At 30.2% G+C, this 25516-nt stretch overlaps 1 long non-coding RNA gene across 5 annotated transcripts; it reads right to left on the bottom strand.

The window, feature by feature from the left end:
- Positions 1 to 1759: 1759 nt before the first annotated feature.
- On the bottom strand, positions 1760 to 24151 carry LOC123194045. Of its 5 annotated transcripts, XR_006497208.1 has the most exons (7): positions 23978 to 24151; positions 23223 to 23326; positions 22402 to 22478; positions 17258 to 17335; positions 15822 to 15946; positions 2675 to 3079; positions 1760 to 2066 (listed from the first exon to the last, which is right to left on the bottom strand). It is a non-coding gene; the product is annotated as an uncharacterized LOC123194045 (long non-coding RNA). The 5 variants fall into 5 exon arrangements; XR_006497209.1 differs by lacking the exons at positions 15822 to 15946; positions 17258 to 17335 and adding an exon at positions 23754 to 23797; XR_006497207.1 differs by lacking the exon at positions 17258 to 17335.
- Positions 24152 to 25516: the final 1365 nt, after the last annotated feature.

Raw genomic sequence — 25516 nt, 5'->3', positions numbered from 1 at the left:
CCTTTGTCACTTTTTCTCGATCTGGATGATGTTTCTTCATCTAAATGTAGAAGACGAAGGGTCGTCTTTTGTCAAAAATGATCGTCGCTTCTTTCCGATCAATGATCGAATTCCTTTAGCCACTAGAGATGAAACCTAGAAAGGGGTGAAAGGGAATTTTCAAAGCAATCAAGGGGGAAATTGTTAATTTTCTAAATTAAAGAAGGGAAATAATATACATTTTTAAGATTTTATGGTTTAAGGATACAATGACAATTTTACTTCTATATTTAACTGAAAATTTTAACAATAATTAGCTCATGGCTGAGTGTGTTTTTAAGATTGAACTAAAACTTGGGTGAAAAATTATCCTTTGGCCTACATTTTATTTTCTGTGATACCAAATCCGCATTAACAACTTAAAAGTGAATGTTGGAATGCCATATTAGACTACTAACATTGGAGGTAAGATATCTAAGGGCATATGATTTAAGGGGTAGAAAAATAACTCTGGTAATTTATCTTTTTATTACTTATATTATTTTGTTTGATTGATAAGTAATAAAAAATTATGATAATTTAATATTATCAATAGTGATATGATATATAATATAGGAGATAATTCGGTTATCACCTATTATATCTTTATTTATTAATTTTTTTGAATAAAAATAATCTAATTTTCAATTAACACAATAAATAACATAAAAATATTTTAAAATAATTAAACCTAAGGGAATTTAAATAAAATAATATATTAGTATTCTTTTATTACCTTTAACTAAATATAATATTTATTTATATCTATCCATTTTTATAAAATTTTATCAATCATAAAAATAATTTATACTTAGTGATATTCGAGGTAATTTATCTTTAAAATAATATTTCAAATCAAATGTCCTCCTAACGTTATAATTAATTTTCCACTCTAAAGTTTTAATTTTTTAATTGACAACAAAATTTTGAGTTATCTAGCTCTCATCTTTTTATAAAAATATCAAATTTTGTTTTTTCTTTTCATTAAAAGGATCAAAATTTTTATTTTTCTTATTAAAAAAACCAAACTTGAATTCTATCACATACAAACATACCTAACTTTAAGTCTGTATCATATATTTACTAAAATTTCTCTATTATATATCATATCTAATTGTAATTCTTTTTATTAAAATGATGTTTATGAATATTAAACCATACTTTTATTTTTTTTAAATGTATCTTGTTTATTTAAAATTTATAATATTTTATTATACAAAATACTAATTAAACATCAACCATAGCAATTAAATCACATATTTGATTATGTATTAAAAATCTAATTTTTTATATTGTATATCACATATTATATCATAAATTACATCTTGTTTAAAAAAATAATAAAATAATATTTTAATTATTACATCATCATCTTAAAATTTATTATAAATAACCTTATTAATATTCTAAATATTTTTAAATACACTCCAACTACATAATCACTTCTACAATAAAACGCATCGATAATATATATCTTATCATATGATATATTTATTATATCGTATAATTTTGATACACCTTAAAATACGTATTGATTTTACAATACTGTAATAACTATTCACCAGTCCTGCATACTTGTGCCCTATATCCAGGTTTTGGAACCTCAGATTTCTAATTCATGTATAGGCACACGCTCCATTTTCAGCTAATTTCCAAGCACATCTCACAACCCAAAAATTAAACAACCAAAAAAAAAAAAAAAAAAAAAAAGAGAAAAAGAAAGAATAGAAAAAAAAAAAACTTAGTGAGCAAGAATGTATGCATTGCAGCATGGCTTAATTGAAGCATTATTTGCACATGTAGGCATCACGCATTAACAGCTGACTTGCAGTGAACCTCATCCACTGTGTAAACTAAACTATTTTCGTTAAGATATTCTAAAACTTCCCTGTCAGAGTTCAAAAAAGAACAGATCTTTATTTCTGATGTTTCATGGAGCATGTGCAACTCAGAGAAAGATGAAGGCGACAGAGACACACATGAGCTTATACATTGGGAGATAAAGTTGTTTCACAATATCGTTGCGGTCTACACCATTGGTAATCTTGCTGGAAAGAAATAAAGAATGCATCAATGTCACAGAATTGGCAGACTCAATGAAATAATAAGTTATCAAGCACTATAAACTTGGAACACAGACTCCAAATTTCAGGTATACTTGACGTTTCTATCTCCGGAGCACATTTTTTATTGAATGATTATATGACATTAGACAAATCATATAATGATAAATGCAAGAACCCATGTTCGATATAGAAAGTCCAATCTTTTCTCAGTTTTGATTATAAATTGCAACATAATAATGTGCCTTGGAAAATGAATTTGGCTTTGAGTTCAAGTTCATTTTTAAATTGTAATAGAGCAAACAGAAGAGAGTTTCCACATGCATTTGATACCTTGGGAGAATGCATAGACAATAACATATTACACAAGTTCCAAAAAAAACTCAGCAATTTACAAATTAGAAATTTGTACTGATATTTCTAGATCCATATTTTAATAAATCAATAATCAAATGAAAACTCTGAACATTTTAGCATAGCTGCTCATTTGATAAACAGTAACTGATACTATTGGCTTGCTCAAAATTTATCAAGCAAAGAAAACATGATGAATGGCAAATCATTTCTTAAAAATAAATTCGAACATAACTTACAGGCAATCAAGTCTCCACAAAAAATTCAAGACAATCCGATCAATGCTCTTGCCTGCATCGAAGCTATACTGGCCAGAGAACTGAGAAAATGATAAAGCTTATGTGGACTACACAATGGACTAATCAAACTTAGCAAAATCATTTTTCAATTTTGAAATCCTTTACTTAATTAGAGGGAACAGCTTGATATCCCCTTAGAGCAGTATTAATAACAGTAGAATTTGCCATTAAAGGTCAGCCCAGTCTGAATTCTGTATGAATAAATGAATTCACCTCAATACAAGTCACAGTCATATACAATATCAGAGAACCACTTAGATCAATACCCGTAGATTTGTGTTATAGATATGAACATATATACGCTTGAAGAAGTGGCTTGTAATCTCATTGAAGTCAATCACAGGCCTGTAAACCACACCAATTTCAGGTTAAACCACACCATCAACGGCAATTTTCATTTTCCACGACACAAACAGCTACTTTTTAAGAAAAGACATCTATATGAAAAGATTCTAAGTAGTAATGCACATTCAGAAACGATCATAGCCGGTGACCAGGGGATTAGCTCAAATAAAACTGCCTTGGATGGCCATAAATATACTAACAAGAAGAATTTAAGTGGTACGAAAATGGAAATGCAGAAATGCAAACACATTTTACAAAAAAATATAGGAAATGGAAAAATGGAAATGCGGAGAATCTTGTAAATATTAAAAATATAGGATTTTTTTTTTTAAATATCAAAATTTTAATTTAAAAAAGCAGCATAAAAATGGATGTGCCATATAAGCAAAAATATGAAATTCAACTTAACAAATATTCTGCACAAATCATCACCATTAATTATTCAACACATACTAATTACATATACCAAAAGAATGATTTCATTTTCAATTCAACCAATAAAATTACACACAATGGTGGTATCATAATGCAACAAAAACAATAATTTCTAACACAAGGAACTCATATAAACACCATATCAAAACATAAATTAAATAAAGATTCAAATATTCAAGTTCTAAAATGAAAAAGGAACATGTAGATAAACTAAAATTGCATATCAACATGTTGATAAACCAATATACAAGCTCGACATTCTCTCATCAAAATTATTGTTTCCCAGTTTCAAAACCATAGTCCATACAAACCAGGGGTGGAGCTGGGCGTTTATCAGTGTAGGCCTACCATCAAATTGGAAAAAAAATTGAAAGTATATTATTAAACCCATTCAAAATTTGAAACAAGCTTAGACAAATATGTTACTAGGCCCACCCTCAACTGAGCCTAAAATTAGAAATAAGCATTATACTTGTCTTGCTCTTAAATAAAATTCTAACCCTAACATAGAATTGAATAAATTAATTACTCAAACATCAAATTTGTATAAAAATTCATAACCATTTGTCCAATTCCAGTTTTTATTCCATCAAGAAAAGATTACAAGCTCAAACCCTCCTCTTTCTTCACTCTGTGTTTTCAACTTTCAAGGTACAAAATTTATTTAATCTTGGTTTTCAACAATTTCAAGGTACGATAATTTCTTTAATATCTGTTTTCAAGTACAATAATCTCGCAAAATGGGAGAGGATTCTTGATGAGATTTTCTTCCAACAAGAAAAGACTACTAGCTCCTCTTTTATTTCTTCCAATAGTTTGATATTGGGAGAGAGTTGGGTTTTCTACTTGTTTAGCGATTAAATTCATTGATTTTTTAAATATGGGGCTGAAATTAGGTAACTTTAGGTACGAGAATTCGAACTCCAGATCTTCAACCTAATTTCAGCAATACTAAGCGATTTCATTCAAACCCTCCTCTTTCTTTGCTCTGTGTTTTCAACTTTCAAGGTACAAAATTTATTTAATCTTTGTTTTCAACAATTTCAAGGTATAATTATTTCTTTAATATTTGTTTTCAAGTACAATAATCTTGGTCAAGTAATATAATCTTGCAAAATGGGATGGGATTCATGAAGAGATTTTCTTCCAACAAGAAAAGATTACAAGCTCCTCTTTTATTTGTGGTTTTTTTTATGCATTCAATAGTTTGAGATTGGTAGAGGGATGGTTTTTCAGGTATGAGCTTTCGAACTCCAGATTTTCAACTTGATTTCAGCAACACTTAACAGTTTTGTTACCAAAGATAGGGATTCAGTCTTTCAAACTTCATTTCAGAGGTATTATTTTTGCATAACATTCTTCAATCAATTACTTGTATGCATTCTTCAATATCTGTAAAACATTCAGTACATTATTACAAAAAATTATGTCTGATAGCTTTAATATTGTTGATGAAAGTGCCACTACATATTTAACAAAATTAGTTTTTGTCTTAAGCACAAACTTGTAATGTTGATCTTATGTGAGATCACAGTCACTATCAATGACTTGGAAATCTCTTTAGCAAATTCCTCATATAGTTTATTCTAATCCAGTGGGGAAACTATAAACTTAATAGGAGCCATAAATGCTTGAGGAAGTTGAGTGAATGTAAACCATTAATCTTTCTTTAGAATTGAAGTTTTGCGCTTTTGGAACTGTAAAGGAGTTGTATATGTTGGGTGTTAGTTGGTCTTGTGCAACATAAAAATAACAAATAATGAATTATGTTGTGAATTTCTGTTCTATGTAGCCGTTTCTCAAAACAAATCTGTCATTGATTTGTCAAGCATTTAATCATGAGATAATATCTAGTAACATCATCCAAGAGTAAAATAATGTTATTTTAACTAGAGTTGTGTATTTACTATAAAGAAGTTGAATTTTAATTGTGAGTTGTTTTACGTTGTGTTGCATTATATCAATATAACATAATAAAATTACCAAAAGAGATTATAATACTTTATAACAAAGTTAGTGTATTTACTATAAAAAAGTTGAATTTGTCAGTTCTGAGTTGTTTTATGTTACATAAATATATCATAGTAACAGTGTTGAAGGATAATATAGTGTTATTTTAACTAGAGTTAATACACTTTGTTAGTTTTGAATTGTTTTATGTTGTGTTTTGTTACATAAACATAAACCTGTAACATTATCAAATTCGTTATAAAGAAGTTAAATTTGAATTGTTTTATTTAGTATTGTATAATATAAATTTAACATTATCTAATGATAACATAGCGTTAGTATTCATTATAAATAAGTTGAATTTGTTAGTTTTGAGTTGTGTTATATAATATAAACATAACAAACAATGAAAATCATTGTAGTCTTTATTCAACAATTTTTATAAAATAAAAATAAAGATATTAACCATCTGTTTAATTTGGAGGCCAGAAAGAATATTTCACTTAATTAATAACTATTTTATTTTTTTTAAATGCTTTCTTTGCCATCAATTTGATAACTATGATATCCAAATTTTTCAAAAGATTAAAGAAAAGCCTAGCAGGGATTGTTGATGGAGACTCTACTGATATTAAAGTTAATCAAATCTTATTAAAAGAAAAAGCCCTACAATAACAAAATAAAGTTCAACTTTCAATTGAAGTGTTCAATTTAGATGAGCTTAAAGTTGATCCAGGGTGGATGATACTAATTAACGAGATTTGTTATATGATAGGAACCTACTAAAATTTTATTAATATTGAAAGAACATAGTGTTGACAACAAGAGATGTCAACTTCTCCCAAAGACAATTAGAGGTGTTTTTTCCCTTTTAATCAGCCCTAAGCACTACCCACAGCCTAAGTTGTCCAAAAACTATATTTTTTCTGTCCTTTCTTATTCCTCTGAATATTCCCCTTTTTTATACTCATATTCTAAAATCTTATCTTTGTTTAAATTTATTAAATTCCTTATTTCTCTCAAAATCATAATATTATCCTAATCTTATAACATTATCATAATCTTTATTTTGATTTCAATTCCATTATTATCTAATCCTATCATAATCTTATCATAATCCTATCATAACCTTTATTATTATATTAATTATTTCCAAGTCCTATTATTATACCAACAAGCAAAAAGAGAAAGTTTGAAGAACATAATTTCTTAAAGTCCTTGCCAACCTAAAAATCATAACTTTCCTTTTACTTTTTTAGAGATAAAAAACTTAAATTTATATCAAAGTGGTTCAAAGAAGGTTCCAATTAGATGAAACATACTATGACAAAAGATGCAATCTTTTTTTGCATTGTTATTTTTTCAAATATAAAATAACCAATTATGGTAACCAAACAGATGGTAATACATTTGTAAGAGATTTAATAATTAGAAAGATAAAACAAAAGTGAAACATGTTGGAGATCATTCTAGTACTCATAATCAATGTCATGCTAAGTGTGTTGATTTGATGAACCAAAAATAACACATTGATGTAAATCTTGCTTGTGTGGAGAAAAAAACGAAATTAGACTATTGAAATCGCTTGAATGCATCAATTGATTGCAACAAATTTCTTTTACAATAAGAATGGCATTTCACGATTATAACGAGGTGGTTGAATTTAAAAATTAAGGTAACTTTATTGAACTATTCAAGTTTTTATCCTATCAAGGTAAACAACATAAAGAAAGTTGTGCTTGAAAATACTCTTGAAAACCATAAAATAATGGCCCCCAAAATTCAAAGGGAACTAACTAGAGTTTGTGCTCATTAGACAACCAAAAAGTTATTGGAAAAACTATGAGAGATAAACCACCGTTCTCTTTATTAGTTGATGAATGTTGTGATGTGCAACGAAATAACAAATGACTACTGTTTTTTGTTAAGTGGATAGAACATGTATTATTAAACGTTTTATAAAGAATACTTTTGTACACTCTTTATAAACTGCAATAGACATTTTTTTTTTTTTGTAAAACGTGGATTGAGTTTAACAAGTTTTCGAGGGCAAGGATTTGATAGAGCAAACAATGAGGGGTGAGTTCGATAACTTGAAGAGTTCAATATTGAGAGAAAAAAAATCAACTTTCATCGTCCATTGTTTCTCTCATCAACTCCAACTAGCTCTAGTCAAAGTTGTAAGTAACAATTCGACATTGTGTAAATTTTTCCAATCTCTACCAATGTTATCAAATGCCACAGTGACATCTTGCAAGTGTAGAGATCTTCAACATGATAAACAATATGAATTTGTAATATCTTTGATTTCTAATAGTGATCTTTAAATGTGATGAGGTTTAAATTAAGAATGCATTATTAAATGACCAAGAGATACATATTAGGGTTCACACAAAGGGACAATTCATAATGTCATAAATTTATTTTCATCTGCTGTTGATGTGCTTAGAATGATTGAAATTGAAGGAGAGATTTGGTAAAATAAAAGTCAAGTAAGGAGTATATTACGAATCATGAAGAATATCAAATTTGTTTTTTTGTTGTTTTTAATGAAAAAAGTATTAGGAATCATAGATGAATTGTCACAAGCATTACAAAGAAAAGATCAAGATCTTATTAATATCATGCAATTTGTACAAATTTCAAAAGGTTCATTGCATAAAATTAGAAATGAAAACACTTGTTTTGACATTTTGTTGAAAATAGCTTTTGATCTATGCAAAAATAATGACATAAAAATCTTGAAAAACATAGAAAATTACTTTGGGAGAGCAAAATTGGGGATTGCACTAACTACGAATAAGCATCATTTAAGGTCAAGTTGATGTATACAGTTTTAGATAACACTCAAGAACTCAATAATTGTTTTGATGAATTAAATATAAGGTTGCTTCAATTTATCACATCTCTTGAAATAGGTAACTCTTTTGCTACATTTAACAAAAATAAATTACTTGAATTGCAAAATATTATCATGTCGATTTTCCTTAAAATGATATTTGCTTGTTCGATGATCAACTTAAAAACTATTGTAATAATGTTAGCACCAATGCCAATTTCACTCATGATGATGAGATTCCAAACTTGCTAAAACAATGGTTGAGTTTAAAATGAATGTTGCCTACGATAAATTTTCTTGCTTATTAAGTTAACATCAGTTTTGCTTGTGGCTACTACAATTGTTGAAACAATGTTCTCTAAAATGAATCTTATGAAAAATAGTTTGTATAATTGAATGAATAAGAAGCGGATGAACAATTGGTTGGTGGTTCATAATGAAAAGGAAGTTTTTACTAGAATTAACAATGAAGATATCATTGAATGATTTCAAAATATATCAAAGTAACAAATTGTGTTAAACTAAAGATCTTTAGGTATACTGCTTTAACTTTCTCTCATCTTTAAATAATTGATATTCCAATAATCAAATCTTTAAGTATATTTTTCACTTGATTCTTTGATCAATACGCAACGAGACGTGTGGATCATTAAGTTTTGATTTTATATTCAAAAAATAGATACATAATGCAACATTTATTGTATATCCTCTATTTGATCATTTTCCTTTTCCACCATCTCATTTACATCTTCACTGAATAATATGGACTCCAGGTTTGGTTCATCTAATGAGAGGTTAACGAGAATTCCCATATGTTTCATGCTCCTAAAGTCATCTCAACCAATATCCCACATCTTATCCCTCCTATCATAATATTTAGTGGTGTACCTTGACAAAAAGACAAAGATTGTTATGAAAACAAACTAAGTCTTCTGTATGTTTTAAAATTAATTTATTCTTTCTAATTTAATGAAGGAATAAATACTCAAATTAATTTCACAATAAAGAGGAACTAGGTTCTCCAAATACTTTAAAAGCCAACTTTTGAAATAGTGGAGCATTTGAACCAAAACACACCTACTACTTTAAAGGTTTTGTATCATATCTAGCAACAGTAGAGTCAGGAATCAACAACCCACTTTTGAGGGAGAAGTTAGCATACTCGTGTAATGCTCTAACATGCTCATCTTCAGAAAAAAAATTTCAAAAGTATTTGTTCTTCTCAATGGATACTTTTCTGTTCATATGAAGAGATACTTTACCTTCACCTCTTAAAAGTCATTTTTCACCATAAAAATTTTCAAAAGGGATAGATATAAAAAAGATAACAAATAAACAGCGAATTTAACATAATAATGTATAAAATGAGCCTAGAAGAAATAGATAATTCAATAAAAAAATTATGTTGGGTTTAATGAATGAGCTAGACAATGATTTGGATTATTAGTCTTTGCCCAACGATCATAAAAAATACGATAGACCACCAAATAGAAAGAAGAAATATCATTTGACAACTTTCCTTCATGTTCATTATTAATCAATTTTACCTTTTCTATATTGGAATCTCATAAACCAAATGAAGACATGACATGACTTATTTGCATCACACAAATCATTTCATAAATCGGTGCAGTTAAGGAAATAATGTAATTGATTTTCTCCCAGCAACCCTTATCCAACATTTCTCTTGAACAAATCTTGGTTTGCTTTAATCATCTTATTTTCATTGTTTACTTCAAACTATTGATTATAAAACATGTCTAATTAGCTTAAATCTTTTTAACATGACAACAATAAAAGCGAAGCAAGTGTCAGTGACCAAAGTAATTTCAAATGACTAAATTTGTTATACATAACCAATCGCATTTAATGGTTATTTTAATATTCTTGATTTGCATGACATCACCATAAACTTCAATGATCCAATGACATTCATCATATGTCTCGCAATTGGCTTTCACATTGTTAGTTGCACAAATGTTTTTCAAAGCTAGATTAAAAGTATGAACCACAGATGAAGTCGATTAAATATGTGAAAACATGTCTTCAATGATTTCTCTAGTACCTTTATAGTTTTTAATATTATCAGTATTGACTTGAACCACTTTTTAATGTCCAATCTCATCAATTATCTCTTTTAACATATTAGTAATAAAATGTTTATCTTTAATTTCACTTAAACAATTAATAGATTTAATAAATTTGGCCAGATTTAGAGTTAACCATGAAATTAATCAAAGGTCTCTTTTGTGGGTCACTTAATCTGTTACTAACAATGCCTTTAATTTCACTTAAATAATTAATAGGTTTAATAAATTTGGCCAGATTTAGAGTTAAGCATGAAATTAATCAAAGGTCTCTTTGGTGGGCCACTCAATTTATTGCCAACAATGCTGACATTTTTTTTCCCCATCAAAGTACTTTTAATAGGTTCCAATAACCTCTCCACAATTGTATTTTCTTGTTGAAGTAATATAATTTTTAATTTATTATAACTATTTAATGGATGATTTGCATCAAATGAAAAAGAACTAACATAATATGAATTTCTAATAAAAATTAAAAGGTAGACCTCTAGTGTGAAATATTTTGAATTCTAGTTAGCATGTCAAAAGCTTTACTAATGGGAGAATAATCAACTTTTCTCCTATTTAAAGACATTGATTGACTTCAATTGACAGTACCATTGGGCTACGACACTCGCTTAGGTTGTAAATTATAACTTTCATTTGCAGCTTCATCTTTAAATTTTCTCATTTAAGATAAATTTTCAATTCTAACTTTTGTACAAGCTCTCATTCTAGTGTAAGTTTTATGCCTTTCTTGATTGGAAGCCCATTTATAATTACCTCTTGCTTTCCAAATTTTCGTAATTTTTGTGACAAATTTCAACAATGGGTTTTGGTCTTCATCATTTTTTTTTTTTGGTGGAAGCCACACTACTACTACTACTACTACAACTAGAACTATATTTTTTCCTACCATTTTTTGAATCCATTAATGATTCACTCAAATTCAATCTAATAAAAAAATCACCAACAATTCACCCAAATCCATTACTGTCAATTATTAATTTTTTTTGTACATATCATGCACAATTCAATTATGTAATTGTAGAAGAAATCAAAGAAATTAATGAATTAAAACTTGTAAGGGCAACTCTAGGTTCTATTGATTCATTTAGGTAATTGTTTAGTGATTGGATGTGTTTAAGGCTTAATTCGATTATGAAAACACTTGGTGGTAATAAATATAAACAGGGGTTTTCAAGTGTTTGTACAAAAGTTGTGTACAGGGTTAAAAAGTTGTGTAAAAACTTTTTGAATTACTAGTGATTTTTGTTATTAGGCTAAATTTGGGTGAGTTATTAATGAATTCTAAAAATGGTAGGGAACACTTTAGGTCTCGTAGTAGTAGTGTGGCTTCCAAAAAGAAAATGATAAAGACCAAAGCCTATTGTGAAAATTAGGAAAGTGGGAGGTAATTATAAATGGGTTTGCAATCCAAAAAGGCAAAAAACTGATAGTGAGAGCTCACTGATTAAAAATTACGAGGAAAAATGATTGATGCTTGTACAAAAGTGAGAATTGAAAATTGATCTTAAATGACAAAATTAAAAGACGAAGCTGTAAATTAAAGTTATAATTAACAACTTAAGCAAGTGTCATTGCTCAACGAGACTACCGATCTAAGTCAGCTATTGTCTTTATCCTTACGGAGTAGGTCGAATGTTTATTTAGAAAAGGAGAAAAGTTGATTATTTTCCCATTTATAAAGCTTTTGACATAAAAATTAGAGCTTAATTACAGATAGAAATTGCTAGAATATTTCACACTGGAGATCTACCTTTTAATTTTTAATAGAAATTCATATTATGTTAATTCTTTTTCATTTGTTGCAATAATCCATTAAATGGTTTTGTGCTAGTCATAATAAATTAAAAACTACATTATTTCAACAACAGAATACAATTGTAGAGCGAGGTTGTTGGAACCTATTAAAAGTGCTTGGATGGAAAACGATGTTAGCATTATTAGTGATAGATTAAGAGACCCATAAAGGAGAACTTTGATTAATTTCATGGTTATTTATAAATTTGACCCAATTTATTAAAGCTATTAATTGTTTAAGTGAAATTAAAGAAAAACTTTTCATTACTAATTTGTTGAAAGAAATAATTGATGAAATTGGACATCAAAAAGTCGTTCAAGTCAATACTAATAACGCTAAAAACTGTAAAAGTGCTAGGGAAATCATTGAAGATATGTTTCAACATATTTATTGGACTCCATTTTTAGTCCATACTCTTAATCTAGCTGTGAAAAACATTTGTGCAACTTACAATATGAAAGGCAATTGGGAGACATATGATGAATGTCATTGGATCATTGAAGTTCCCAGTGATGCCAAGCAAATCAAGAATTTTAAATGAACCATTCAATGCAATTGACTATGTATAACCGATTTAGTCATTTGAAATTACTTTCCGCCACCAACATTTGCTTCACTTCTGTTATTACCGTGTTTAAAAGATTTAAACTAATTACACATGCTTTAGAATCAATGGTTTGAAGTAAACAATGAGGACATTATAGGGAAGACGATTAAGGCAAAACATTATTTCATACATTGCACCGTGAACAAAATTGAAGAGAAGGATATTTCATTGATATTCTAATTGTTATAGAGATACATGTATATATACAAATTAGGAACCCTAGATTAGGAAAGCGGAATATTTGATTCCTATAATTATGATCTCATAATCAAACTCTACCGTAATTAAACTCTTATAATCAAGCCCTATGATATGTATAATCTACTCCTACATGATAATATAGATATTAACAAATTCTATAACACTTTCTCTTACGTTGAGGCATAGATATTAATTATGTTCAGCTTGTTACAAATATAATCAATTCGAACCCCATTTATAGCCTTAGTGAAAATATCTCTTAGTTGTTCTCCAATCTTCACAAATTTTGTTGAATTTTCTCTCAAACGAAATGATAGTCAATTTCAATATCCTTAGTCCATTCATGAAACATAGGATTAAAGTCAATATAAAGAGCAGCTTGTTTATCACACCACAATTGTGCTGATAATGAAACCTGGAAACCCATTTTAGTCAACAGTTGATATATCCACATTATTTCACATATAGACTATGTCATAGCTCTATATTCTGATTCTACACTAGATCAAGACACAACACTTTGCTTTTTACTTTTCCAAGATACCAAATTCCTTTCAACAAAGACAAAGTAGCCTGTAGTGGATCTTTTATCTATCTTGGAACCTGTCTAGTCTGCATCTGAGAAATATTCAATGTGAGTATGTCCATGATTTCCATACAATATGCCATGTCCAGGGGCTCCCTTCAAATAGCATAAAATTTATTCTAAAGCTGCCCAATGATTGACTATTGGAGAAGACATGAATTGACTCACAACATTGACAGAATATGCAATATCACGACGAGTCACTATAAGTTTATATTTCTCGGGGTCTTCAAACAATTCATCATCTTTTGTAAGTTGCAAATTAGGAATCATTGGGATGCTACATGGTTTAGCTCTCAATTTTCCTGTCTCAATCAATAAGTCAAACATATATTTCCTTGAGATAGAAATATGTCTTTCTTGCTTCTTGTTACTTTAATACCTAAGAAGTATTTCAACCCCCTAAATATTTTGTTTGAAACTGAGTGTGAATAAATGATTTAAGATAGGAAATTCCCACAATATCGCTCCCAGTAATGGCAATGTCATCAACATACACAACTAGAAAAATATTACCAGCTTCAGATTGTTTATAGAAAACTAAATGATCACATTTGCTTTTTATCATACCAAACTTTTGAACTACCTTGCTAAATTTTCCAAACCAAACATAAGGACTTTGTTTCAAACCATACAATGATTTGCAAGGGTGATAAACCTTCCCATACTCCCCCTGAGAATTAAACCTAGGTGGTTGCGCCATATAAACTTCTTCTTAAAGGTTATCATGTAAAAAGACATTCTTGATATCCAACTAGTATAAAGGCCAATTATAACTAGCTTCCACAGAAATGAATAAACAGACAGATGTCAGAGTAATCAACTCCATAAGTTTGTACATATCCTTTAGCAACAAGACAGGCTTTAAATTGAGTCACTAATCCATCTAGATTAACCTTAACTGCAAACACCCATTTGCATCCAATGGTTGTCTTTCTTGTAGGTAAATTTACCAAGTTCCAAGCATCATTACCATCTAAGGCATTTATTTCTTCTATCATAACATCATGACAACCAGGATGAGATAAGGCTTCATGAATAGCTTTGGGAATAGAAGCAGAGGGCAAGTGATCGTAATAAAACAAAATAACAAATAGGGTAAGTACACCATCTTTTACCTTTTTGAAAAGCAATCGGAAGATTAATATCACTAGGGACTGGATCTGACGACTAAGAGATTAGTCCAAAACATGTATTCAAAGGTTGTTGATAACTGAAATAGACCTAGGTAATAAGTGGCCTAGTAGGTGTAGACCATCAGGTGGAGAAACCTTTAGAGAACTAGTAGTGTGGGATCAGTAGGTGGAGAAACCTCTAGAGGGCAAGAAGATGCAATAGTATATACTAACAAATCATTGTCTTCCCCTTGAATGAAATAGGTAGGAGAAGTACAGAAGAAAATAGTGTTCTCCAAGAAGGTAACATTAGCTGACACAAGGTATCTATTAAGAGTGAGACAAAAGCACCTATACCCTTTTTTAAGATGAGAGTAACCAAGAAAAACACATTTTAATGACTTTGGGTCTAATTTAGTAACATAGGGACGAATATCATGAACAAAACAAATACTACCAAATATCTTAGGTTTAATTGGAAATAAAGATTTATTTGAAAAGAAAACATTATAAGGAGTCTAACCTTGAAGAACCGATAAAGACATGTGGTTAATCAAAAAACAAGATGTGGAAACAACATCAACCCAAAATTATTTGAGAACTTGCATTTAAAACAAGAGTGCTCGAGCTGTTTCAAGAAGTTGTCTATTTTTCCTTTCGGCTACTCCACTTTGAGATGGTGTGATAGCACAAGAGGATTGATGAAGAATGCCATTTGGATCATGTACGACTGAAAAGATTCGGAAAAATATTCTTTGGTATTATCGCTACATAAATTATGTATGGAAACATTGAATTGTGTTTTTATTTCAGCACAAAAGACATAAAAATGGAAAAACACTTCAGAACGATTTTTTATTAAATAAAGTCAAGTCATACAAGAATAATCATCAATAAAAGTAATAAAATATTTAAATCTGGTTTTAGACACAATAGGACAAGGACCCCAAACATCTGAATGAACTAACTCAAAAGGAAAGCTAGCCTGTTTATTGACTCTAAAACTTGAAGACAGACGATAATGTTTGACAAACTGACATGATTCACACTTTAATGAAGATACAGAACAAAATTGAGCACATAATGTCTCCAACAAAGGTAGAGAAGGATGTTCTAACCAACAATGAGCTTCGAATGGAGTTAAGGCACTGGAACAAACAATGGATCTTGGCACTTGCATGTTAAGGACGTAAAGACCCCCAAATTCATGTCTTCTACCAATAATCTGTCTCGTCATAAGATTCTGAAATAAACAATAATCAAAGAAAAATTGAGACACAACAATTAAGGGCACGAGTGAGTTTACTCACAAAATTAAACTAAAAGAAAACTGATGTATTTTCGGCTACCTCTCCAACCCTAGCTTCCAAAGTCTTTATCAAATCTCCATTTGGCTCAAGCCACCATTGAGAATGAAGAATTAGCTCCATGCAAGCCCAAAGATTCATTGCTTTTTCCACATTGGCCCAACTTTACTTTTGGGTGTAATCTCATTACTTGCATCCAAGGCCTTAATGAAATGAAAACTTAAATAAGTCCAAGAAGCCCACTACAAGCCCACTTGAAGCCCAAGTAGATGAGGCAGGCCTCCATCACTTAAATGGAGCCCAAGATGCCATGAAGCCCATTTAGTTGGATTGCAACTAAATGGGAAGCAAGTAACTTTAGTTGGTGGACATAGTTCCACCTTTTAGGAAAACGTTGTTCCCTTTTGTTGTTTTCTTCAATTAATATGGTATGGGCTTAGTATTGAATGAATGGTTAAGCTTAAATGAAGGGAAAAGCTTCCATGTCAAATTAATGCCCAATTTTTGCCACCACTTGCTCTTGTATATGAAAGTGGATTTTCACTTGTAAAGGTTAGACTTCTTTGAAAATGAAATATTCAAGTAAAAGCTTTGTAGCTTTTCTTTAGTTGTTTTTTCCTTTATCCAATTCATCTTGGAGGAAGAATTGGTGGTGGAAGACCCCAAGGTTGGTGGAAATTTCTTTTATACCTTGGTTAACTTTCTTGTTACCCTTGAAATCCAAAGTGTGAATGTGTGTTGTATGCCCGGATACTGTTCACAGTATGTAATTTTGCCATTTTCAGATTTTGCCATCAAACTTTGAAACAAGTTTTGAATGCCTTGTTGATTGAGTTGTGATTGCTATAATATACCATTAGAAAGCTCTTTGAATACCCTCTCCAATGATCTATCCTTTGTATGTTTTGGAGGTCATTTGATTGGTTAAATTGGAAGATAAAGTGTTGTTGTGCCATATGAATATTAATTTCCAGATTTGAGTTTGTGAATTGTTGCATTGCCTTGATGGATATGCACTAAAAACTTTAGTAAACTCAAAACAGATGATAAGGAAATCAATGGAGTTGGATTAACAGTGCTAGAACCAAGAACATATGATATTGATCCATTTGCTAAAGTAACATTAGAAGGGGATGCATGCAACTAAAAAGTAGAAAAGAGACTAGAATTACCTGTCATATGATCTGTAGCACCAGAATCAATGACCTATTTGGATAATGAGGAAATAAAACATGTATTTGGTTTACCTAACTTAGTAATGGCAGTGATAAGAGTCGATGAAGACTATAATGATTCCTGATACTGAGAGAACTTGACATATTCACCTGCAGAAATCATAAGTCTCTACAAATGATAAATTGGCAACAATTTTAATGGCTACAATATGTGCTAACTAGGATTTTGAAGCTCAATTCTATAATTTTCTACAAGTGCGCTTTGTATGTCTGGGCCCGTGGCAGTAATAACACATAATCCCTCCTGAATCTTGATTTCGATTATCAATATCTTTGTCACAATTGCTAGTTCCCCCCTCCTTTATTAGTACTCTTGTTATACGAACGTCTAGTTTCATGTGCACTACTCCGACTAACAAGAGCACTATTATTTTGAAATAATGGGGTGCTTTCTTTGCGAAGTATCCTAGTAAATGTGTCATGCAAAGATGAAATCTCAAAACTAACGAGTATTTGAGATTTAAAAGTTTCAAACTCAAAAGGAAGATTAGCTAGGAAACTCATGATGGTCATCTGCTCCCATTGAGCTTGTTAAACTTTTACATCAGGACTAAAAGATAACAACATATTAAATTCTTCATAAGTTCTTTTGAAATTCATAAAATAAGATGTGATGGTCTTATCCTGTTTTTCTGCACGATAGAAAACTTTGCACACCTCATATATACAAGAAAGGTTGCCTCTTCCAAAATACAAGAAATTTAAATATTTCATTAGTTCTCTAACCAATTCACAGTGATTAATTAAACTAAATACTTCATTTTCAATAGAAGTCCATATCTGCAGGAATAATCGGGCATCATCTCTCAGTAATGCCTGTCTAGTACCATCCATAGGAAAGGTTTGCGTAAGGTGATCATCTTTCTTAAGGCTTAGTAGATAAAGTCGACTTATCTTACTCCATTCCAAATAATTGGAACCATTAAGCTTTTGTTCCATGATTTTTTACATTAGAGGAATCATATCAACCATAGTTATAGGTTCATTATCAACCATAATAGTACTCGAAACAACTAAATATAAGATACAAAAAGAAAATTCTTGACTGAATGATTTTTGCAGCAACTCAATACACGAATATATTGTATAGAGGAAGAGAACAATAGAAAAGGTGACTAGAATTTAATCACAAAGAAAAATCCAGTCACAAAAACTATGACAACTAGTGCGATGACGAATAGTGGTGGGATTATGGGGTTCCAATTCATTGACGTTCTAGTGTTAGTGGTGAGACCTCGCACGTTGAGAATGGACATCGAGGAAAGACGTCACAAAAGAAACTTGCGGAACGTACAGGTCACATGATAGTCTTCCAATGACTAGATTTTGGGAAACGGCCAGTTATTGGGGTGCGCTCCTTCCTAGGAGGGCGGTGAGATGCAATAGTCACTCTACAAAGGTGACCTACGAATTCGCTCCCTAAGGTAGGAAGAAATTTACAGATTTGCACACTAGAACAAACCGAGCCCTAATACCATAAACAAAATTGAAGAGAAGGATGTTTCATTCATATTCTAATTGTTACAGAGATACATGTATATATACAAAATAAATTCTAGACTAGGAAAGTAAAATATTTGATTCCTATAATTATGATCCTATATTCAAACTCTACCATAATTAAACTGCTATAATCAAGCCCTATGATCTATATAATCTACTCCTATATGGTAATATGCAGATTTACAGATTCTGTAACACATTGATTTATGACATGATTCGAGTATGTGATACAAATAAGTCATGCCTTAATTTGGTTTATGAGTAATGGGATTCCAATATAGAAAACATGAAATTGGTTATTTATGAACATGAAGGAAAGTTGCCAAATGATATTTCTTCTTTTTATTTGGTGGTCTACCATATTCTTTATGATCATTAGGCAAAGATTAATACTCTAGTTTAGTGTCTAACTCATTCATTGAGCCCAACATAAATTTCTAATTGAATTATCTAATTCTTTCATACTTAATTTATACATTATTCTGTTAAATTGGTTATTTATTTGTTCTCTTTTTGATATCTGTCCCTTTTGAAGGTTTTATAGTGCAAAATGACTTCAAGAAGGTGAAGGTAGAATGTCTTCTCATATGAACAGAGACATATACATTGAGATGAAATATGCTTTTGAAGATATTTTTCTGAAAACAAGTGTGTTAAAGCATTGCAGGAGTACGCTAACTTCTCCCTCAAAAGTGGGTTGTTTGAAGATTCTAACTCTATTGGTGTTAGATATGATATAAAATCTATAAAATAGTGGACGTGCTTTGGTTTAAATGCTCCATTACTTCAAAAGTTAACTTTTAAAGTGTTTGGACAACCTAGTTCCTCCTCTCATTGTGAAATGAATTGGAGTATTTATTCCTTCATTCAATTAAAAGGAATAAATTAATTTCAAAATGTGTGGAGAAATTAGTTTTTGTTCATAACAATTTTTGCTTTTTATCAAAGGTCACTGCTAAATATTATGATAGTAAGAATAAGATATAAGAGATAAGTTGAAATGACTTTAAAAGTATGAAATATGTGGGAGTTATCAAGTTAACCAGCCTCTCAATAGATGAACAAAAATTGGACCTGTATTTTTTAATGAAGATGTCAATGAGATAGTAGAAAAAGAGAATGATCAAGTAAAGGAAATACCATAAATATTGCATTATGTATCTGCTTTTTTTTTTAAAATATTGTATTTGTATGAACTATGGTTTTGAAACTTCGAAACAATAATTTTGGGGAGAGAATGTTTGGCTTGTATGTAGGTTTGTCTACATTTTGATATGCAATATTAGTTTATCTACCTCTTCATTTTTATTTTAAAATTTGATTATTTGAATCTTTATTTAATTTATGTTTTGATATGGTATTTATATGAGTTCCTCAAGTTAGAAAATATTATCTTTGTTGTATTGTGATACCACCACTGTGTGTAACTTTATTGGTTGAATTGAAGATGAAATCATTCTTTTGGCATATAAAATTAAGATGTGCTCAATAATTACTAGAGATGGTTTGTGCAAAATATTTATTAAGTTGAATTTATATTTTTGGTTGCATGACACACCCATTTTTTATGATGCATTTTTTTTATAAAATAACGATATTTATAAAATAAACCCTTTATTTTTTATATTTACACATTTCTCTATAGTTCTATTTCCTATATTTGTGAGAAAATGCATTTCAACATTCTGATTATGCATATCCGCATTTCTGCAATTCCATTTTTGTGCGACTTAGATTCCAATACCTAACTAACTCAACCACTTGTAGACTACTCAATCGAAGAGCCATATAGAGCAAACCTAAAAATAAAAATCAATATAGTAAAGGGAGACCTATGAGAAAGGTTCCATCAAGTTTAGGAGTAATTTTTTGTTCTAATGTAAGGTTTATACGGTTTTGAGCTCTTCATACTCAACAACTAGCATTTGATGTGTTGTCCTCCTAAGGTTTGTATCACTTGGTGTTAAGTTTTTGATGCCTTGAATAATTGGGATTATGAGGCCTCGACTCTTCGAATTGCCAGTTTATCCATTGTAAATCCATTTTATTAACAAAATATTTTGTTTCTTTACTTGTTGTGTTTGTTCACTGTTTTTGGGTGATAATGGTTGGAATCCTAACAAAATGAAATCTAATGCAGTAAGATCTAGAATTTTCAATGTGATTTTGATGAGGGAGGTGATTGGCAATGGTGAGGAAGTCAAATGAACATTTGAGTGGTTGGTCAGAAGACAAAACAATGAGGGAGGAGTTTGTGGAAAGTGAATTGGCAAGGGAGAAGGCCAATTGTCGCGATGGAAGCTTGTGTGGAGCAAATCAACCAAAGGGAAGTTGAATAAGCTTGGATGGAAGTTGAGGGAGACAAAAAGGTGTAGAAATCAATGTGGGGAGACAAATCGGTTTTGGAAAACAATGGAGAAGTCAAAGAGTCGTTGTGGAGGCTTGTAAGGAAGGTGAACCATCACCATGTGAAGATGAGTTGACAAGGTATGGTGTTGGGGGAGCTAAAATTGACACTAAGAAGTTAGAAAAGTTTGGAAGATTGCCGAAAAAGGAAAAAAAAAAAAGAAAAAGACAATGGCCGGAAAGTGGAAGAAAAAGCATAATGATAAAAGAATGAAAAGGGAAAAAATATTTTCTCAAATATTGAAATTTTGTATTCTTCATTTTTGAAAAAGAAAATCCAATTTTCCCACCTCAAGTACAAAGTAATTTTGGGACATATTCCCTTATTCTAAAGGTTAGGGTTCAGTATATAAATATTGGGGTTGTAAAAGAAGACGAAAAAAAAGAAAATTAGGGTTTGGGTAGCTTAGGCTACGAGCAACCTTTTAAGCTGATTTTAGAGAATTTTGATGCTTTGAATTGTTGGAATTAAGAGGCCTTGACTCCTTGAATTATCGGTTTATCCATTGTTAAATCCCATTTATCAATGAAATATTTTCTGTTTCTTTATTTGTTACATTTGTTTGCTATTTTTGGGTGAATTTTGGTTGGGATCTTATCAAATGGTATTAAAGCTAGCATCATGTTTTCTAATTGTAATCGTGTGACACAGGTGGTGAAGCTAGCATTGCAATATTCGCTTGGCTAATAGGGAGCTAGCACATAGCCAATTTGTGTAGGCATTAGGACTGTGTAGCGTGATATGCTACAATCTTAGGTACAAGATTTGAGACTTAGATGCCATGACAAAAAATTGAGTTTTTGATGTGGGGTTTATATGGCTTTGAACTCTCTAATCTTAATAGCTAATTTTTGGGACGTGGTTTTCCTATAGTTTGTATCAAGGCATACCTAGGTTTGGGATCAAGCTCATCATAAGGCTCTTTAGAGATACACATGCATATGACAGAACCATCCTCTTGCTCCAATAATGGAAGAAATGAGCAAATATGTAATTTTTCTTATAAAAAGAAGCATTGAGAAATAGCCCTTACGGAGAATCAAAAACTAGGTGTACCAAAAAAGTATAGGGGTGGGAGGAGAGGTAAGCCATCTAACTACTATCAATCCTCTCTTACAATCAAAATAATGATAATAGTAATAGCAGTTGTTATAAGTACAGTAAGGCACGGAGAGAGAATTGTTCACAAGAAGGTTGATTGAATATTACTTAACAAAAGTAACAACGACAAAAGTTAAATCATTACCTCACGGAATAGGCATTTAAGGTCTTTCTATCTGAAAGGATCTCAAGTGTCCATTAACACGAACATACATTCCTTGCCTAAGAATATATTACAAACAAAATAAATTAAAAATAAAGCACCTTAAAACACTTATTGAGGCATAATTAGTAGTTATTTCAATTCTTATAACAGTTCAAAATTGTATATCCAATTGATAGGGGAAAGCACGGAGCAGCCATTTCAGTTTTCAACCCCAAAAAATTTAACTTCTGAAGTCCCCCTCTCCGTCCCAAGAAAAATAAATAAATAAATAAACAAGAACAGAGATTGTAAAGGGAAACATCTCATATTCCCAATAAGCAAGCTAATAGTTTGGCAACAGGAGCACCATAATGAGAAAAGAGAAAAGGCAATCAAATGAAATAATTAAACAGTATAAAGATGATCCAAATTACAACATAATTAAGTTTTAATAAAGGAGAAGTCATATTGCAACTACAAAAAATAGAGACATATGATATTTGGTTTACTTCATTGAACTCCAAGCGTTCATGAGCCCTATAGAAACAAAAAAAATACAACAGTGGCACAGAATCAAGATGTTAAACAAAAAAAGGCTGGCCAATTAAACTTCAATAGGAAGAAAATTGATCTGCCAAAACTGACCATCTACTGCATTCAATCTGCCCTGTGCCATCATCAATAAGGTAAACTGGGGTTCCTTATCTTGTATATCACATACCTTCCCAACAATTTTAACCTAACCAAATCTAAACTCAAAAATCCACCAATGAAAAATAGGAAAAACAACTCCTGAAAAATCAAGTTTCAAGAAAACTTACAGTGATTACAGCAACCCCATCAATTGTAGCAGTAAATTCAGCGCTACTTGATATTTCATTTGCTGCTTCACCTTCAAAGGAAGCAAGGTCTGGAGATTTCTATTCTGCAAAACATGAATGTATTAAAAAATGTGCACATATCACATAAAAAAAAAAGAAAAAAAATTTAAAGAAACATTGTTAGCTATTGAAAAACAATCTAAAGAAAAAAGAAATCTACATTACCAAAGCTTCAGTCTAATCCGAAATTTCTCTCTAGTTACATTTAGTAATCATGACATTAGTACTTATGTTTTAACAGACCCTAATATATACCCAAAAAAAAAACACTGGGTCCATCCCTCCATTTCTTGGCAACCAAATAGAGTACTCTTCCATCATTTTAATGCCAAGAAAATTATTATTATTACTATTATTATAGTCATTATTATTACTATTATTATTTTTAACTATAAACCCTAAACTTATAGTGCCCACATTGCATTCATACAATTAAATGCTTTAATAATCCAAAAAATAGAAAAAAAAAACCTTCTTTTATTTCCTCTTTGCAACAAGAATGACAGAATCTTTCACTGCAAAAATTAAGCTTTGTTAAATTCTTTTAATATCCTTTGCACTAGTACGCTATTAATACTAATGCAGCAAATTAATCATCAAACTAACAAGTTTCTATGAAATTAAACAGATACTAAAACTTAAAGCATACGAAAATCTAACTTAAAAAAAAAAAGTGAAGATAGAAAGATAGTTACTTTGGAAAGAGAGGAGTGATCGGGGACAGCGGTGGCCTGAGACGGCATGAATCCTCCGCCGAAGGCGGCGGCTGCTCCGTCGAATTCGCCTGAATACATGTCTTTCTTTTTTTTTTTTTTTTTTAATTTTTGGTTTTTGCGTTAAGTGTTTCATCAGGTGAAATAATAGTCTGCTAATATATTACAAAAACTTAATTTCCCGGCAATTTTGTTTTTATTTTATTTTATTTTTCACTTTAAAATTTTAAAATATACTAGAAAATTATTGATAAATAATAAGAGATAAATAGAATAATTAAGAAAATTAAAATATGTTAATAATATTGATTTAGCAAAATTAAAAATATAATCAATACTTATTTTATTAGGCAACATTCCTAAATCTTCAGATTATCAAATGATATAATAGAATAAAATAAAAATAAAAAAATTTCCTGATTTCCCTCATTCCTTTTTTAGTTCTTCTTCAGTAATTATATTTATTTCTCATAATTGCTTTTATATTTGATTCTTTCATCTTTAATTATATTCACACTTGTAAAATTAAGTCAATAAATAATCAAACTACAAGAATAATAATTATGATAATAATAATAATAAGGTTTGATTTCGCTTACTCTCCTTCTCCTGCAAAGTCTCTTAATTTGAGGTATAAATTTTTGTTTTTTTTTTTAATTTTTATTTGTGTTGTATTTTTGTGTTTCAGCCTCCAATTTTTTTTTTTATTTGTTGATGAAATTCAATAAACAAGTTTATACTATTTTTTTGAACTGCTATTGTGGTCAAATTTGTAAGACTATGGAAAAAGTAGTAGGATTTAGAGTTCCTCATTCTAAATTATGTGTTTGGTTGGTTAGAAAATTTTGAAAAACTAGCAAATTGGTATAATTTATTCCACTCTAATTAAATTTTGAATTATATTATAGTTTTTGGTATTTAATTATGAAGAACGTTTATAATATTACAAGAGTTAGTCATATTGTAATACACATTCCCTGATTGAAGTTGCAAAGAACTCTTTAGGAAACTCAACAATGGCATCCAGAGAGAAAGAAGACTATTCATTGAAAGAGGCATCGCCAAATATTGGAAAAGGGAAAGGCTCAAATCTTCTTTTGATCTTATTGAAGAAATGTAGTTTTTGTATTCCAAACTTGTAAAAGGCAAAGATTTGCAGGAAAACATTAAGTGGAAGGGACCTCCAAATTCAACCTCTGACTCTTTTTTTGAAGACTACAAAGGCACAACTCTTCACTTTGACAAAAAACAAAATCCTGTATGGAACCAAGTATTTGCTTTTGCCAAAAATCATCTCTAAGGTCACTTTATAGAGATCCTGGTGCATTTTCATCAAGACAATGCAACTACACACACTCAATTCTGGAAATTACTACTCATTTGACACAGCAGCAACTTTCTTTCAATTTTTAACTAATCAAATTACCTCCAAATCATGCAAATTATATATCATTGGAAAAAGCATTTAAAGAGCTTTCTAACAGTATATAATTTCAACCATAACTCAATCAACAAGACATT

This window comes from Mangifera indica, chromosome 13, assembly GCF_011075055.1.
Source record: "Mangifera indica cultivar Alphonso chromosome 13, CATAS_Mindica_2.1, whole genome shotgun sequence".
NCBI lineage: Eukaryota > Viridiplantae > Streptophyta > Magnoliopsida > Sapindales > Anacardiaceae > Mangifera > Mangifera indica.
This window is presented reverse-complemented; position numbering and strand designations above follow the sequence as displayed.